This window comes from Myotis brandtii, unplaced genomic scaffold (genome assembly GCF_000412655.1).
Source record: "Myotis brandtii unplaced genomic scaffold, ASM41265v1 scaffold621, whole genome shotgun sequence".
In the NCBI taxonomy this organism is placed as follows: domain Eukaryota; kingdom Metazoa; phylum Chordata; class Mammalia; order Chiroptera; family Vespertilionidae; genus Myotis; species Myotis brandtii.
The window spans coordinates 2,433,545-2,446,663 of NW_005370372.1; the positions used below are offsets into that span (position 1 = coordinate 2,433,545).

The 13,119-nt window shown below is 37.1% G+C and overlaps 1 long non-coding RNA gene across 1 annotated transcript; it reads left to right on the forward strand.

Annotated features, from left to right (window-relative positions):
* Positions 1–669: 669 nt before the first annotated feature.
* LOC106723678 lies at positions 670–12,230 on the forward strand. The gene is made up of 3 exons (XR_001359380.1): positions 670–748; positions 1,109–1,112; positions 12,219–12,230. It is a non-coding gene; the product is annotated as an uncharacterized LOC106723678 (long non-coding RNA).
* Positions 12,231–13,119: the final 889 nt, after the last annotated feature.

The window sequence follows — 13,119 nt, forward strand, 5'->3', positions numbered from 1 at the left end:
AATAAATATGAGTTATTTTTAGAAAAAGGAACATAGCAGTTCAGAATAATGCCATATTTAAAACATTTTATAAATCATAATACTTATATTACAGTTTTAAAAAAAGTACATTTATAGAACAAGGGAGAACATCACACAATCTTGCATAAACTTACTCTTTCTTTCAGAGGATAAATTCTAAAAACTTGGCTAAAATAATGCCCTTATTTTGATTATGGAGAAAGAGAGGCAAGAAAACTGTCATGAATCTTAGAAAAATGACTTTTGACAGATATCATTTAGAATTTCTTAAAATAAATACACATGCCATCATAATCACAAAAATATTTTATTGACATGCTTGTCTATGACAAAATAAGATGTAAAGGAACATCCCTTTCTCTAAATATATAAGTTCTGAATATATAGGTCAGTTAATGAAACATTGGTCAATGGCAGACTGCATATATGACAGTGGTCCCCTAAGATTATAAAGGAACTGAAAAATTCTTATCACCTAGTGATGTAGCTGTTGTAACATCATAGCACAACACATTACTGTGGTGATGCTGGTGTAAACATCTATTTATATGACTGCTGCCAATCGTGTAAAAGTATAGAACATGCCATTACATAATACTCCATAATATGAATGACTATGTCACTGGTTTATGTGTTTTTACTCTACCTTTTCTATATTTAGATACACAAATACCATTGTATTTGAATTGACTACAGTATTAAGTATAGTAACATGCTATATAGGCTTGTTGTTTTTATTTGGGACAGGAAAATCATTTATAAAAAGCAATAGACAGCCCTAGTCGGTTTGGCTCAATGGATAGAGCATCAGCCTGTGGACTGAAGGGTCCCAGGATCGATTCTGGTCAATGGCATATGCTTAGGTTGTGGGCTCAATCCACAGGAGGGGGAGTCCAGAAGGCAGCCAATCAATGATTCTCTCTCATTGTTGATGTTCCTCTCTCTCTCCCTCTCTCTTCCTCTCTGAAATCAATAAAAAAATATTTTTTAAGAAAGCAATAAACATGCAAAAGGTTTTTAAATTAAAGTAATTTGATATACTCTACCCTGAACAATTTTAAGACTTTCTTTCAAATTTTCATCATAGATATGTCAGGAGCTAATTCTGGTATTTCTGCAGCAATTCTGAGCAAATGGCATTTACAGTTTTGTTCAAGAATGTTTGCAAAACTGCTTCAAAACAAGAACCAGTCTGGCTAACATCTCAGGATAATAAAGCTAAAGTCTCCCTCCTTGGAGACATTCTACAGTATTACAGATAATGTCTCTTTCTAGACTGCAGGAAGGCAAGGTCAGCCAGCAAGTCCTACAAAGATAAAAATCATAGTCTCACATTTTTTCATCTGTGACACAGATGTACCATTTGTGGAGTATCAGCCTAGCCCTCCGCATTGCCCCTTTGGGGTGTGGGGCACAGGGAACCAATGGGAACATGAAGTTATGCTGCCTGCTGGGCCGTGGTAATAATCTGCAGGCATTTGGGCTTATTTTCTCGTTACCAATCAAGTACACGGAAGTGTGGCAAGCTGGCCAGTTTCTGCTCCTTGCCATCTACTTGACTGCTTGACAGAATAAAATTGGAGATTGTAAGAAAATATGGATTTGGAAGAAGAGGCAAATGATTTGGTCTGCATGGACATCTACCCCCAAAAGGGGAGGGGGATGAAAAGAAAACACATACAGCATTCTTGCCGACTATTCTGGGAGTAGTTCTAAAGTATACATTTTCCGTTACCATCACCTGTGGTTGGCAAATCCTTTAAGGAAAATGATGTGTCAAGATACCTTAGTTGGATACAATTATCTGTTAAAATATCAAAATAGCCCTGCCTGGTACGGCTAGGTTGGTTGGACATTGTCCTGTGCATCCAAGGGTTGCAGGTTTGATTCCCAGCTGTGGGCTCAATCCCCAGTAGGGTGTGTGCAGGAGGCAGTCAATTGAATTTTGCTATTACATCAATGTTTCTCTCTCTCTCTCTCTCTCTCTCTCTCTCTCTCTCTCTCTTTCCTCTCCTTCCTTCTTTCCTTTCTCTAAAATTAATTTAAAAATCTTACAAAAAATCAAAATAAAGCCCTAGTTTGGATCATATATTCACCAAATAAATGTAAATGTGAAAATAACTTTATTTATCATTTAAAGATGATGATACTCCTCTTAGCAGTTATATTTCTAATGTAAACAGTAGATCTCTCTCTCTTTCTCTCTCTCATTAATCTCTCTCTCTCTCTCTCTCTCTCTCTCTCTCTCTCTCTCTCTCTCTCTCTCTCTCTCTCTCTTTCTCTCTCTCTCCCTCTATGAGAGTTTTATTACAATTACTCAACCTCCAAGTCTAACCACTTGGCAAAACTTAAGTTTAGAAGTCTATATAAACTGAAACTAGTCCTGGACTTAGTGAAAAACAAGGCTTCCATGAGAGACAAATTAAATTATATAACGTACAGAGTATGCAGAGAGAATACTATAACATAGATTCACATAATAATATGGAGTATACTTGTCATCTTTACTCCATTTTTAAGTAAAGAAAGGTCTTCTAAAAACTTACTTTATGTTGCAAACTTTGGCCTTGAGAATTTTGACTACACTCAGTATAATAATTTAATTCAAGAAATATTTATTACATATCTAAATGGACTTGCACTGATGTAAGTGCTGGAAATACAATAGTGAATAAAACACTAAAATAATAACTCCATTCAGCCCTGAAACCGATCCTCAATTATTGAGGTGTTACTCTTGGTGTAAAATGGCAAGCACCAAACTTGTCATTTTACAAGCTACAGGAAGACACCAGAGAAGTTTGAACCGCTCTAAATATGTATATAAGCTGAATATCACCCATTACTGCTTATAATTCTATTGTGTGTCGTGTTAGTCTTCCACTCTGTAACTCATATTTCATTGATGGCAGCTCTCGTAGAAACTCCTCAGGCTTCTGCCAGTGCAACTCCCCGCGCTCAGTCCCTTCCTCAGCGCAAGTGCTCCTTCAAATAAGACTTCTGTAGGTTTGCAGACAGATTTCAGGAGCAGCTTTTCTTTCATTCAATCCATTATCTTGCTTGTCAAATCAAAAACAAATCTGGACTAAGGAGGAAGAGACTATTTGAAAGGATTATTGCAAGGAGGTGGAGGTGGAGGGGCCAGGGAGGGGCTATTGCAATAAGAGCTCTGACCATAAGAGTCTGTAAGCTTCTCAAGGGTTAGGCCAGAGGGTGTTTCTTGTACAGCAAGGAAGAAACCAGGCTGCAGAGAAGCAAAGCGAAAGGGAAGCTTGATTGGATAGTAGATCAAAGAACGTTTTACCTCGAGGTCAATGTACACTCAAGAGAGGCTGAATGCTGGCACTGGCTGAAGGTGGGTCACAGTTCAGGTGCCTGGAAGGAGAGAAGCTTCAAGTTTAATAATTATTTTGTTTCCATTCACCAGTGGGCAAAAGCAGTTCATCTAATTATTTATGAGACAAAAAAAAAATATGGGAATTTGGAGAGTCCGTGTCTTGCCTCAATCATATGGGGAAGCATGTTCTTGCAGTAAGCTATCTTCGACCTAGACACAAAGAGGATTTCTTTTTTTTTTCCCCAAAGGGGATTTCTTAAATTGGCATTATTTTGCAGTATCACAGAGCTTGTGCAAAGTTCAAAATTCTTACACTTTATAATTTTATATTCATTGGTATAACTATCTGACTTAGGTGTATATCGGTCATTAAATTTTGATACAGGAAAACATGGCCTCGCCAGGCAATCTGTGTGCTAACTAGCAGTCAGAGCATACACAGGAAAGAAGGAACAAATGATTTTGAAGAGTCAATGGAAACTTTACATCTCAGTTCCCATATCCAATAAATGAAGGGATTTAGTAACTATCTTCATTTTCTGAAACTGTTTAATTTTATAAAACAAGGTGTTTACACAAATACTAGTCTGGGATGGAACCGATTTAACATAACTTTTAGCTATGGAGGGCAAGATGACATTTTTCTTTTTTTCTTTTTATGGCACGCTTCACGCGTTTGCATGTCATCCTTGCGCAGGGGCCATGCTAATCCTCTCTGTATCGTTCCAGTTTTAGTATATGTGCTGCTGAAGCGAGCACAAGATGACATTTCATTGGGTACTTTATCTTGTGCATTTGAAGTTTTGTTGGAGTATAGTGAATAATTGCAAAAATAGAGATTTTAAATTTTGAAAAGTATAACATTTTAGTTTAATTGCCTTTCTCCTCCATCATCCTGAGAAACAGAATTTCATTATCATCACTTTTGTGTTACAACCCCCACAATGTCTGATGATGCTCATGCATTTTTTCTTCACTTAGAAGCTAACCTCCCTTCCATCTATCCTCCTCTTAAGAAATCAACTGATCCAAAGACATACCCTCTTTTGATTTCTTGCTCTAACAACTCCAGAGCTTAATGCATGAGAGATAAAAAAAAAATGTTCCCCACAATTAGCTGCCATTTTGGACTGTCAGTATGATGTTCTTCCTTTAGCAATAAGTCATTTTAACTCAGTTTGTTTCTATAATAACAGGTTACTTTATTCAAGGGGGCTTTTCTACACTTTATTTTGATGAAACTGGAAAAAGCTCCACCTCCTTTAAGAAAATAAAGGATTTTAAGAAACTCATCATGTAAGTAACCACTCCTTTTGTGGGTAGAACCAGAGGGAAATTCTCACTCAATAAACCAGGGTCCCAGTTATAAGCAAAATGGGAATCACATAACTCATGTAAACCAACTGAGGGTTTCCGCAGTAAAATAATTCCAAGTCTAAGATATGTCTGTACTTGAGAGAAAAATTCATGGTAACTCAGGAGTTCAAAAATCCCAGGGTATTTTCTCCCCCTGCCAAGGTATTCCCCAAAAGAAATTTAACTCAGTATAATTTAGAAGAACTTTGAAACACAGGAGGGAACCTAAAACTCAGTAATTTTAGTGGAGGAGTGTGGTGGTACTTAGAATAGTTGTGATTTAAGAGATAGAGCCTGTGAGGACAAAGTGTATCTATCAGGAAGGTGGGGATCCCCAACTGTGAGACCCTCAAAAGCTTAGAGCAGTGCTTCTCATTTTATAGTGCACGTGAAGCACCTAGAGCTCTTACTCAAATGCAGATTCTTATCCAAAAGGTCTTGAGTAGGGCCTGAGATTTTGCATTTCTAACAAGCTTCCAAGTGATGCTCATTCTATTGGTCCTTGGCCCATCCTTTTATATATATATATATTCTAGAGAGGAAGGGAGAGGGAGGGAGAGAGAGAAACATAAATGATGAGAGAGAATCACTGATTGGCTGCCTCCTGCACGTCCCCTACTGGGGATTGAGCCCGCAACTTGGGCATGTGCCCTCAACTGGAATCAAACCTAGGACTCTTCAGTCCACAGGCTGACGCTCTATCCACTGAGCCAAACCAGCTAGGGCTTTGGCCCGTACTTGGAGCACCAAAGTCCCCATGAAAGTCTGTAAGGCACAGCCTGAAAGCAGTGACGTTCAGCAGTAACAAGGAAGTGGTAACAGGTGGTGTATCCTCTGATTATCAACCAAATGACTAAACTCCACCTGGATTCATAAAAGGAAGCCTTTTGTAAGGATCTTTGCAAATTTTCTTCAGGGAGACCAAGATTTCTATTAGCAGCATGAATCGAGCAGGCGTGTTCAAGGGTTCCTTTCATATGTATATTAAAGCTTACATTTCTTTTTTATCCTTTAACATTCAAAGTGGTTTATATATAAATATATATGATCCTGGTTACAAATTTAAATTTGGTAAGAAAAAAAAGTCTATTTATTAAGTCGGGACTTTGTCAAATCTTTCAGTTTAGCATTGTCAATCTTTTCCTTTCTGGTGCCTGATTGCTAATCCCCATAGACTGAGACTTGAGGCTAAAATTGTGACTAAGTATTTAACACTGAATGATGAAGTGAAAGACATCTTGTTCCCCTGAAGCAGAATGTAAATTCATTCCTAATGGAAATCATGGCTTTCAGTCTCAAAGTACCTGATGAATTAATGAGCCACCTCTATAGCATGTCAATATTTGAGCTGATTTAGGATTATTTTTTATGATGTCCAATGATTTGTCAGAAACATATTTAATTTTTCCATTGCATTTTTAACGTTTTAAATTAGATTTTTAAATTTTTTATGATACATTTCATATATATTTTATAAAAAGCTGTTTATAAATGGTGTATCCGTTTAACTGTAAACAAATTTTCAATAGTGAGAGCACAGTGGAAATCAAGAGGAAAGCATAATAAACAAAAATACATGCACCAGTTCAGCTTTTACTAAACCCAAAGCTAAAACACATTTCTCCAGAACAAAACAAGAGTAATCTTTTTAATTAAATCTCCATCTCCCTTGGCTGGAGCAGAGGGATCACTTTATATTGAGCTGATTCACAGAGATAACCATTTCCCCTAAATTTGCATTCCATCCTCAGCATTCCTGTGGAATTTTTAGGCTGGTCAGTATTTAATTTACTTGATGGGGAAATTTACAAGAAACAATGTAAAAAACAAACTCATTTTTAAAATAATTTTAAATGTTATTATTAGTATTATTATTTGTTTTCCAGTTAATGATTGTGGAGGAGAATATATAGTGAGACGTTGCTACTAAACATTTGATCTTATCATGATTTTAAACCAATCTCTATAGAGTTGAGTAGCTTAATTTTATTTACTTGCAGTTATAATGCAACTATTTTTCTACTATTAACTACACTTTAAAACTATATCTGATAATATTGGTATAATGTGTCATGATAATGAGGAGAAGGAAGCAAGGTAGACAGGAGCAGGACCAGGGAGGAGCGACCCAGGAAACCCAGCTGGGCAGGAAGGAAGGATGCACACAGGAGACAAACTTTAGAATGTATGGCTGTTGCTAAGACAGGCAGCTTGCAAATAACCAATCACAAGGCAGTGAAGCATATAAACCAATCCCAAGGATGTTGCTGAAGCAAAATTCTTTGAGAGGACCAATAAAAAATGAGCAAGGCATGTATCTGCCCCTAGATTAAAAAGTGCTTGCCTCCTCTCCCCTCTCCCTTCTCTCTCCCCAGAGCACAATGTGTTCCTGGGGGTCCAGGGGCCCTTCCTGTGTCGGGGACCACAGCCCTGGGCCCACGTGGCTTAAGGCCATGTGGAGCTCCACTGTGGACTAATAGACTTTAACACCGGATGGCAACATGGAAAGGAAGCTCCTGGATCCCCAGCTACACCTTCCCAGGACTGGCCTGCTACCATTTTTGTCTGAGACCCATTCTTCAGTTTTGTGAGACAATGGACTCAGACTGAAACACCTCACATTTGGGGTTCAATAAGATGTCTTATATTTAGATTGGAGATTTTTCTTTTCCTAATTTTTTACCAGTCTTGGAAATACATTTTATCTACTTGACTCTGGTCTCCTCAAAGAGATATTTAGGTCTGTTTTGTTTTTTCTTTCCACTTCTAGTATATTGTTGTGATCCTAAAAACATGATTTCACTTTCTAAAGGATCTTATAAAGTACTGAAATTTCCTTGCTAACATTTTGTTATGGAGTTATTAGTTGTGTCTTTTAAAGCAACCTGGAGACTTCTCATTCTGCCTATGTATTTTAGAAGGGAGAAAAGCTGACTTTATTATTGTGCCCTTTTTTGTTTCAAGGACAGATTACATTTGATGTATTTCAAAAGATATATGGAACTTTCCATTTTTATTCTAATTACCTTTTTAACAATGTTCAATGTTGTCACATAGAGTGAGGCCATAAAACACTATACACTAAGGAGGTAAATGGTAATGACTGCTTCAAAAGTGTATAGTTTAGGGAATGTGCAGTATTGGAGTCAGGAACATTTCCCCCCCTATCTCTGAAGGGGTTTTCAATACAGCAGTCCTCAGAGGAACTGCATTTATGATTTTGCTGAGTTTACCTCAAAGACATTTGATGTTTTATCCTTTCTTTATTTGCCAGGCAGCCCTCAAGCAAAAAATTTACATGAGAAAACCATAGTGCACTGAGTTTTAATTAAAACTTCACATCCAAAATGCACTGGGATTTAATTTAAATATTTAATTGAAACACAACTTTAAACATAAAATAAGAGAAGGGATGTGAGACTAAATGATTGCATGACTAAGAGACACTTGAATTTAACCATAAGTACACTGATAGATTACTCCTCACCCATTGATCACTACATTTTTCTTGCTAATGAATAGCCCATCCTATGTACATTGTAGTTGTTACTGGACTACAGGGGTTCCTTTGCCTTTTCACATGAAAGCCCAATAAGACCAGAACATTAGTTGGTGGGAAAGAAAGTGTTTATTTTGGCAAGTGGCTCATGTTCAGAGACACAGGTGAACTAATGCTTAAAGCCCTGGCTCCCTGATGGCTTCCAGGGGATGGGTTATAGAAGGGGAAATCATTAATTATGATAACTAAGGGAGTTAGGGTTGTGGTCTCTACTGATCAGTTGATGCTAGGGTATGGGGATGGTTGATCATTGCATCCTTTCGTGATGTCATCCATAGCATGTGTCACTTCCTCTGGTTTCCCTGCTTTTCTGGGCCTGGAGCTGAGGCACAGGTTAAGCCTAGGTGTTATCTCTAATTTGGTTGGAATTCTGTCTCTGTGGTCTTTGTGTCTAAGATTATTTGATGCCGATCAGAACTTCATTGTCCTGAGAACCGAATGATTGAGGGAGTGAACCTGTAAGGAGAAAGAGGCAGGTGAGTCAGGGTTCTGTTTGAGGCCAGTTTGAATCAAAAGGAAAGAGAGGAGAAAAGGTCATAGTAAAGAAATTAAGCTTTTGCATGGTTACTAAAGCGTACGTCAATCAACACTGATAGAATCATCCCCTAATTCTCCTGTATTTTCTATTGTGATGAATGGTACTGACAATCTAGTTGCCAAAGCTTGAAGTCTTGATTTCTCCTACTTCCTCTCCTTAATAATCCAGCCTCCTTTATGAAGATGCCTTGACACAAAACTTTGCTTACACAGGGACAATGCTTACTGGCTGGGTTAGTCTTTCTCTACAGTTTGAACAAGGAATTTAGAAGAACACAAAAAGTACAAAGTGAAGTCAAATTAATTCCAGAACACAGTACTAGAGATCAACGTACTCTTGCTGGAGAGGAGGCAACCAGATTATGCAAGAGCCAAAGTTGCATTGAATTCAGAATGGTGTTCTTATATCCTGTGGGCTATGGCTGTAGCAAGTCTTTGTTTCTTTCCTGAAAGTTGGATGTCTGGTTTTTATAGGTCCCAATCAGACTGCAAAGTACAATTCCTATATAAAAAATAATAATTTTAATTGATTTTTTAGCAAGAGAGGAAGGGAGAGGGGAAAGAGAAAGAGAAACATCGATGTGAGAGGGGAACATCAATCGGCTGCCACCTGAATGCCCTCTACCAGGGATTGAGCCTGCAACCTTTTGGTTCATGTGATGACTCCCAACCAACTGAGCCACACCAGCCAGGGAAATTACTATCCTATATAATAAAAGGCTAATATGCAAATAGACCAAACTATGGAATGACAGGTCATTATGATGTACACTGACCACCAGGGGGCAGATGCTCAACGCAGGAGCTGCACCCTGGTGGTCAGTGCGCTCCCACAGGGGGAGTGCCACTCAGCCAGAAGCCGGGCTCATAACTGGCAAGCACAGCAGCGGTGGTGGGAGCCTCTAGCTTTTTAATATTCCCATATTACTTGAAGAAACCTGAGCAAGCCTTTCCTATTGACAACCAATACAAAAATGCTCTTAAGCTATAACTATTAAAGGGACATTGTTCAGGCAGTATATCAAATGGATATTAATGGTTAAAAGCATGTACTTCTAATTGAGTGCTGGCTGTGTGACTTTAGGCAGATTACTTAGCCTTTCTATACTTCAATTTACTTATATATAAAATTATGATAATAAGGCTTACTTCAGAAGAATTACTGTTTATGTGGTTGGACTTTTTTCTCTAGTGGATGTGTTTTTTATTTTGATTTATAAGAATATTAAAATGTATTATGAATAGTAAATTTTACATTCATTGCAAAGGGCCTCCCATAATGTGCTATTTTGGCACGTGGATTATAATGAGGCACATGCAATCAAGACCCTGTAGGTTCAGGAGAAACTTCTACCCCTCCCTTAACTACCTAGGAGACTCTAAATTGGGGTCTTGCACATAATAACAATTAATATGAGAGATAACGTTTTATGACCTACCTATAGGACAGGACAAACTTCTAACTACTGAACAGCTGCTCTTATTATTCTGCAAATTTCCCTCTTCCCCTGTGAAGTCCCAAGGAACCTTACCTCATTCCTTGGCTCAGGATGACATATATATCCCATTTTACCATTCTGTCTTGGAACCTCTCATGTATGTGGGCCTCTGATTCTCTCATATATGTGAGGTTTCCAAACATACATATATAATTAAATTTGTTACTTGCTCTTGTTAGTCTGTCTCATGCCACTTTAATTATTAGAACAGCTAAATGAATCTAGAACGTTAGAGGAAAATTTCTTCCTTCCCTACAATTGCATATACTTGGGGAGACTTACTAGTACTATGCACTAACTTTTAGTTCTTTTACTCCTTGCCTTGTCTATAAATAAGAATTATTCTGATTACTTGATATATAATTACAATGTTAATTTAAGAAATTGTTATATACTATAGTGACCTTAATTTCCATTATTTATTGTTTTAAATGTAGAGTCCAAAGAAAGTAGGTACTTACAGGAGAATTACACCCAAAGCAATTCACAATATGAGAAAGAGATCTTTTGTGTCATTTTTCTAAAGATGATTTATGTTTTTCTTCTATATAAAAGCAATAATACAGAAAGATTTTTTTGTGTGTAATAAGAGCTAAAGTTCATTGTCCACTTTCACTTAAAAGATGAACTGTAATTCTTCTTTTGAACATGTTATTAATGAGCTTGAGACAGATTGCTAAAACTAAATCTCATGTTCTATTTACCAGTGTGCTGAAGCCAGCTTATTATGGGGATAGCAAAGACTAGCAATGAAGTGTTAGGAATTTGTAAACCAGTTGACATCACATTGGTGACTTGAAATTAGAAATGGTGAAAGTACTTATACTAGGGAAATTAACAAATGCCACAAATCAGGGTTGTTTTTGTTGTTTTAATATACTTCTATTGATTTTTAGAGATAGGAAGGGAGAGGGATGGATAGAGAGATAGAAATATGGATGATTAACATTGATTGGCTGCCTCCTGCATGCCCCCTACTGGGGATCAAGCCCACAACCTGGGCATGTGCCCTGACTGGGAATGGAACCATGACCTCCTGGTTCATGGGTCGATGTTCAGCCATGGAGCCACACCGGCCGGGTGGGTTTGGGTATTTTGTTATGCTGTTTTCCCCAGAGAGCTCGCTTTTAAACATTTACCATTACACCACTGATACTATTTTTCCATCATCCCATGTTTTTTACATTTTAAAACAGAATGGCTCTTTCAAACCCTGAATTAGTCCACTCAGAATTTGACTATGATATTCATTCCATAGCAAATATAAATAGATTAATGAGGGAAGCCTGGGCATTTTTTGTTCTTTGTAGGAAACAAGAACATAAATCCTGTCTGTCCAGAATATAGGCAGAGTTAAGAATGTTGCCCTGTCTTTCTTATCCCATCTGTCATCATAGGTAAAATTTCAACTAAATCTTTTGAGAAATCTGAGTAGAATATTTATGAAGTCTTATATTACAGTTCTTACTCTGCAACTTTAGTTTTAGAAAAAGTAGAATTTTCATCCAAGAAAAAAGCCAAGAATGACCTCTAAGGGAATATAGATAGTAATCACAGAGGACTTATAAAATTGTTTTGAAAAATATGCAATCCAAAATTAATTAGTTTCTAATCTCATTCATACTGCCTTTGAGAGATTTTTTAGGTCATCATTTTTCTGGTAGGTAGTATTTGGGTATTAATAGAAAAACCTAGACATATTTTTTTTAAAAATATGTTTTTGTTGATGTTAGAAAGAGAGGTAGGGAGAGGTAGAGAGAGAGAGAAAAAAAAACACATCAATTGGCTGCCTCCTGCATTCCCATACACTGGGGATTGAACCTGCAACCTGGGCATGTGCCCTGACTGGGAATTGACCCAGTGACCTTTTGGTACATGGGATGATGCTCAACCAACTGATCCACACCAGCCAGGGCAATAGATTCTTACCTAGTCTTGGCTCCGCGTAACCAGTGATATGAAACTGACTCATATAGTTTTAGTTTAGTTTTTATTTAAATTTGATATATTTGTCAACATTTAAAATTCAGGAGAATTCATACAAACTCTGGATTCCTGTTTTCACTTTTATAAATTAGATCTCCCCACTGTGGGATCACCTGTTTTTCAAGGCAGCAATTCACTCCTCTTGTGCAGTCATAAGCCCTTAAGACCATTAATATGATCTTATGTCCTTCAGTCCTCCCTACTCATTACGTTCAATCTAGCTCAATTCATATGGTTGCATAACCTGCCCCATTCGTGCAGACATTTAATTCTGTACCTCTCATTCCAAGCTGACTTTATTTCATATAAGCACCACTAAATATAATTTATAACTAATCACTCATAATTATTAACCATAATTATGTCATTATCCAATAATCACTCTTTGTTTTCTGCTTCTTAAACTTTAAAATAAATAGCACCAGAGGATGCTGAAAGAGAGCTACCATAAGCTGTTTTGACAAGCCCTGCAATATCTTTGGATTTTCATACCCGGGTCATAGTGCTTAATGAAAGTGACTAGTCATCCTTGACATGCTAAGAGCCACGAAGGAATGCCATGAATAAATTACATGGCCTTCAGTTTGACAGCATCAATGTATCTTAAGGCTATAATTTTATAACTTCAATTTCTATTTTCAAGTGCAACAAAGAAAATAAAATTGTGGATGAAAACTTCTGGAACAACAACAAAAGGAGTTTTCTTGATCAAAGAAAATTTAAAAAAGAGTACTACTAGAGAAATATGTTAAGTCTTGAAAAATAATTTCTATTATAAAAAGATACTTTTAGCATACTGAATTGAAATATTTAATTCAGTAGCT